Raw genomic sequence first — 6,000 nt, 5'->3', positions numbered from 1 at the left:
GAGGAATCAGCAATTTGGGAGACAGCCCCCTCTTATTTTTAGCTTTAAAAACCCAAAAACCAACATACCAGCGCTCACCCGAGCGTCTGTCACAGCTGTTGTTTGATTTGGGTTGAGAAAATGACAGACTGAGTTCTGCACCAAGTACAGATGAAAAACAAAAAAAAAAGAGGGGAAAAAGGGAGTTCTATTTCCCCTCCACTGCCACCCTCCACACCCCCTCAACTCCTCCCCTAGGCCTGGGTGGACCCTGCCTGGGTAATCGTCCCCTGCTATATTTAAAAACCACAGATGTGTTTGGTAGAGACTTAATTTCGGGATTGCAGGCGGCGTCTCCTGAGGACAAGGGGAAAGCCGGTGCTGCGCGCCCGCCTGCCCGGAACTCTGGACTCCACGGAATCCAGGTCAGGACGCGCCGCCGTCCTGGAACTGTCCCTGGCCGGTAGGCGCCGGGCGCCAGGCTCCAAAGATTGGGTGGGTGGCCGCAGGCTACGGGTTCCGTCTGCACTCGGTCCTTGGGGCTCTCTGGACGCGAGAGGCGGACTCGGCTTCCTCGCTGCTGGTCGGGAAGCTCTCTGAAAATTACCCCCATCGCCGCGCGAGGATAAATATGCGCGGCTTGTGATTCCGTGCAGCTCTCTCGCTCCCAGCTGATAGGGTGACGTTGGGTTTGGAGGCTTGGAGATTGGCTTTTTGATTTGGCTTCTTCCCGCAGCTTAATGGGCAAAGCTCTCGGCTCGCCCAGAAACCAGACCCTCCGCGCGTCCCCTCCGCGCGACGAGGCCGAGACGAGTCCCGCGGTGACGGCGTGCAAGGCGGTGAGCCAGCGCGCTCCCAGCCCCGGGAAAGCCCCGGCGACGCGACTGCAAGCCCTGGGCCCTCGGAGCCGCCAGGGCGCGCCGGGCCGCTCGCCTTCTTGCCCCTCCCGGCAGGGATCCCCTCGCTGCCTGCGGCCGGGACTCCGGGCCTCTTCGGGGATTAGTCCCGGGTCCGCCCCCGAGTCGGGGTTTTCCGGGGGGGTCTTCGGAGCGGTTCTCCCATCCCCTTAAAACAGCGCCGAGGGACCTCTCCCCAGGCCCCCTGCTCTGGCCCCAGCCCTCGCACTCCGGATGCGCTGCCCCGCAGCTCCCTGAAAGCCGCTAGCCCACGAGCCCGGCCTGTGGGCGGCGGCGGCAGACTGACATGCCCCGGACGCGGCTGCGGCCGGCGGGCAGCCCGCGGGGGCGATGAGCCGCTGCGGCCGGTGAGGAGCCCGGCGGCGGGGTCATCGCGCACCTTCCTCAACCCCCTCACTTGCCCACCCCGCCCGGGAGATCGAGAGGAAACGGTGAGTGACGGGGTGAGCCTCCTGCCCTTCCCCCTCAACGGGCGGCCGAGGCCGGGGAGGCAGAAGTCGGGGGGTTGGGGATATCCCCGTGAGGGTTCCTGCTTGTGAATAATGGTGTTAATTAAGTTCTTTCTCAAGATCATTCCTATGAACTGCCCTCCTGCGGGTTGAGTGTCAGAAGAGGTGGGGGGAGGGTGCCCCGGAAAGTGCACTGGGCTGCCTGCGGTGCTGGGGGCGGGGGGGTGGCGTTCTGGCGGAGTGAGCGTCTACCGTGGGGTGCGGGGGGCAGCGCAGAAAGAGAAGCTTGGGCTTGTGCGTGCAGTCGGGTCGCGGGTTTGTGGGGTTACCGGCGGGGGCGCGTCAGGGAGGCTGAGGGCTGTGCTGCATGCTGGATGAATGTGTGAATGTGTGCATGTGTGTGCGGGCTGCGCCAGGGCGTGCTGTGCTCCCGGGGTGGTGAGCGCCCGCCGGGTTTGTGGGCCAGGAGGGGAGCGCGTTACCCGCTCGGCGCGCGCCCGCGGGTGCAAACGCACGCGCGCACCCAACCTCCGGACTCCACCGCCGCGGGTCGGGAACTGCAGCCCCAGCGCACCCGCCCGCGGCGGCCAAGGGGGCGGGGAGAAGGAGGGTTTCTCCCGGCCTCTGTTCTCTGGTTCGCGGTGGTCTGGGCGGGCCGGGGCCGGGGCCGGGTGGAGAGCGGTGAAGTGTGTAACTACCTCTCGCTAACCTGTACCCCCGTCTCCCCGCCTACACACCCCTCACCACCACACACACACGCACGCACGCACGCACGCACACAGCCACAGGCCCTCATTCAGAGGCTAGCCTGCTCCTACAGACGGTGCCTGACCTGCCCCGAGGACCCGACCCATTGCAGGAGATGAATAAAGCAATTTGTTCCGGGGGTGGGGGAAGCTATCTTTCCTCTTTATTCAATGCGTTTTATTTTTAACCGTGGAGGGAGGGGGTGGGGGCTTTAAATAGTACAGACGCCTTTAATGGAGTGCCATAAATTTCCCCGCTCCCTACCCGCCTGCCTGCCGCCTGTCTCTCACCCTCTGGCTCTCTGTCTCCTGGTGATTAAAAGACAAACCCAGAAGGTTTGGTGGTTCGGTCCCCTGGGCAGAAAGACTGAAACTGGGGCTAGTTTAGCAGAAAGGCAGGCCGCAGCTGGGAGCAAGTTTCCAAGCTCTTAGGTGGTGGAGAAACACCCCAAGCGGAGGGAGTTGTGGGTAAGTGATAGGAGCACATCCGGCCTCCTGGTGGTTCGCGAAGGGGAAGCCTCTGGGCCTTGGGGCGACCTGGTGCCTCGCAGCCGTGTGTGATTAATCTCCGCAGCTGTTGTGCCCTGTCCACTTGAGCTGAGCTCTTGTTTACCTCGATTTTCAAATATAGCTGCTGCGCCCTGTTCTCCCTGACAGAGGTGATCAGCTCACTCTGTCTGGGTGCCTGTGCACCTGCCAGCCCTTCTTGCCGGCCTCACTGGATCCAAGTTTGAGAGGAACCTGCCCCTTCATGCCTCGCAGCTCTCCACGTGAGGATGGTTGAGCGTCAGAGCTGGGGGTGACCAGGTGTGGCCCACCAACCCGTCCCTGCAATCTGCAATTCCTGTCTGCAGTCTGCACGTACAAGGCCGCTCCACAGCTTCCTTTTCCTTTAAATAAAATATAGATACGGGGTTGAAAAGAAGAAGGTGGGAACTGTAGAACTGAACTTAGTTGAAGTGGTTCTCGAGCTTAATGAAGATAAGGCTGTTCATGCGGTTTCCTCTCCCTGGAATGCTTTTTTGCTCTTCTAACACTCGTGAATTCCACCTCCATCCTTATCTAATGTACTCCTATCCGTCCTTCAGCCCTTAATTCATTGGTGGCTTTCTCCAGGAAGCCTTCCATACCTTCCCTGACTAGGCCAGATCCCCTTATTTTACACACTCAAAACTGGAACCTAATATTTTGAAGTAATTTAAAGATGCGCCTTCAATTTATTTACGTGATTGAGTAATGCCAGCCATGCCTCTGGACGGAAAGCTGCATGAAGGGAGGAAAGATAGCTGGTGTTTATTCACATTGTATCCCCCGGGCCTGGCACTGTGCCTGGCATAGAGGAGCTACTCAGTCAACATTGGGTGAATGAACGGACTTGGAGGAATAAGTCACCTCTCCTCTCTGCTCCCGTTCCTCTGACCTCTACTTGGGCATCTCTTGCACTGCAACCCAGAGTCTCCTGGTCAGAGAAGGAAGAACAGGGTTAGCAAACTGACTCTGTAGGAAACACGCCCTTCCCCTGGGCTTCTCCCTGAGCTGGGACCCTGAAGCCGAGGGAGTGTCCTTTTGCCCCAGCCCTGCCCTGTCCCTGTGCAAGGCGGTCCCTTGTACAGTCCCTGGCATAGTTGCTCCTATTGTCCATGGGTAGTCATTGTGGTCATTGTTCCTCAGCCTGCATGGTCCAGTCACTGCCCACAGGATGGATTTGGGGGGAATGTGTCACACATTTTGGCTTCTCTTCAAGCTACCAAGGTCAGATAAGAAGAGAGAATAACTCCTTTTGCGTTCAAGCCTGGTTGCTTTGCTTAGAGGTTCAAACATTTGATGAGGTTCAGAAATACCTAAGAATCCAAAAGAGAAAGCCTTCATTTCTTCATTCAATCAGTTATTTATTCAATAAACATTCAGCAACGTACTCTGCCAGGCATTTGCTAGGTACTGAGGCAAATAAAATAGAATGGTCCCTTTCCTCGTCAACACACATTCATTCCAGCAGGGATAACCAAGTAGTGAGCACATAATTAACATATAAAGTGATTCCTTTCAATGGAGGCTAAACCCCAGGTTCAGTCCTTAGGAGAACTTCTAGGGACAGTTAATTCCAGAAAGACAGGATAGAGAGGAGTTGGCTTTGGTGAAAGCAGGGAGGGGGGAGGTGGTGGAGAAAGCGCTTTGAGTGAAGGGATCAGTATGCAAAGGCCTCAAGTGGACAAGAGCTCTTCCAAATGACTGAAGACTGAGGGTAAAATTCAGGGAGATGAATTCAGAGAAGCTCTAGGGGCCAAACCCTGAAGGGCTTGTACTCGATGCTAAGGATTTCCACTGAGTTTCCAGGGGGTTTAGGAAGGTTTTTAGTACTGTAGTGCGTGGTCAGATTTGCAGTTTAGATAGTATGCTGAGACCAGAATGTAGAGAGAGGGAGGTAGGGAGTTAGGGGGCTGTTGTAGAAACCCCAGTGTGTTGTCATCCTGGTGGCCTGTGAGGGAGGGTTAGGGGGTCCTCTTTCTGTTTTAGCGTACAAACCAGAGCTGTCCTTCTAGGAAGACGTTTCCCTATTTTCTTTAACGAGTTTGGTTTATGTTTGGTTGTCTATTTGTGTTCTGGATGGCACTCTAAACCCAACACTGGGCAGGGCGCCTCAGGGGAAAGGAAAAATGGCTCCAGCAGGTGTAAGACACACTTCCTGGTCAACTGAGCTGCCCGGCAAGGCAGACTCCCAAAGATCTGAGGTCTCTGGGGGCTGGGGAAGGTCTCAAGCAGGAGGGTAATGGATTTAGATCCATATCGAAGTCCATAAAGACTATCGAACAAGACATCTAGATAGGAAGAATCGCATGTGTATGTATATGTATATTTTTTATAATATGGAGAGGGGATAAAGGCTAATTCCCGAATCAGGTGTATTCAGATGTGGTATACAGAGTTGTGTCTATTAAGAAAACAGCTCTTGGAATGGGCCAGGTAGCATTTACTGCCTTGATAGCTGAATGACAAATAGTGCTTTCCTGGTTGTATACAGGAACACTGGGTCATGTAGATACTGGATCCAGAAGTGGGACTGGAAACTGTTTTCCTGCCCTGGCTCGCACGTGGCAATTTCCAAATCACTTGAGGAGAGGACCTCCCAGTCATGCACTGCTTTGTTCATCCTAGAGAATGAAGGCAAATAGTGTGAGCTCGGTCAACACTCTCCCTTTGCACCCTGATCTCCCAACGTTGTCCCTCATCCTTACTTGTCACTGGTCTCACAGTAAAAAAAAAGCTCTCCCTTCCCTTCCTGCACAGTGCCGCTCCTGCCCTGCCTTAATAAACTTGCCCTGAGCTCGTTCTTTTTCAGCATTGAATCTCCTCCTTCTAACTGTAAGCAGGATCAGCAAACCCCATCCTGACAAGAATATCACTTTGTTCACTTCCTCTCCCGTCATTTTCTCTTCCCATCTCGCTTTCAACAGACCCCTGAAATTTTAGAGCAGACATCTGTCTCTATTTCCCCATCACTCATTCATTCACTTAGCCCCTTGCTTTCTCACTTTTTTCTACCTCCCGCCCAACTATCACCCACCAAGCACTTCTCATTCTCCCAAATATAATAACTTATTCCTGATTCCCCCCAGCCCCCGTCAGATAAGAATGATCATTAGCTCCTTGAAACTTCCCCCTCTTGGCTTCTATCACACTGAACTCTCCACGTACTCTCTAGGTGGTCCCTCTTCCACCTCCTCTCCAAGATCCTCTCCTGCCTCCCAGTTTTCCCCTTCTACCTTATCCCTCAGCATCTTCCTTAGTGGTTTGTGCTGTCACTCCTGCGTGGAGAGTTCTCCGTCAAGGACTCCAGCTCTCCAAGCCCAGCAGCTTGTTTCCAGCCACTTGCACAATATCTCCCGCAGGATGTCCTGTCAGCCCCTCAGA

General features: G+C 55.1%; 1 protein-coding gene across 3 annotated transcripts in view; it reads left to right on the top strand.

Moving 5' to 3' along the window:
• Window positions 1–325: 325 nt before the first annotated feature.
• The window catches only part of SLC8A3 (solute carrier family 8 member A3), a 150,842-nt gene continuing 145,167 nt past the window's right edge, over window positions 326–6,000 (top strand). For 2 of the 3 annotated variants that reach the window (XM_032624610.1, XM_032624608.1), the window contains exon 1: window positions 326–404. The gene's annotated coding sequence lies outside the window, so the exon portion shown is untranslated. Of the gene's footprint in view, window positions 405–1,224; window positions 1,328–6,000 lie in introns of those variants that run through there. The other variant, XM_032624609.1, reaches the window with a different exon arrangement.

Source organism: Phocoena sinus, chromosome 2 (genome assembly GCF_008692025.1).
Source record: "Phocoena sinus isolate mPhoSin1 chromosome 2, mPhoSin1.pri, whole genome shotgun sequence".
NCBI lineage: Eukaryota > Metazoa > Chordata > Mammalia > Artiodactyla > Phocoenidae > Phocoena > Phocoena sinus.
This window is presented reverse-complemented; position numbering and strand designations above follow the sequence as displayed.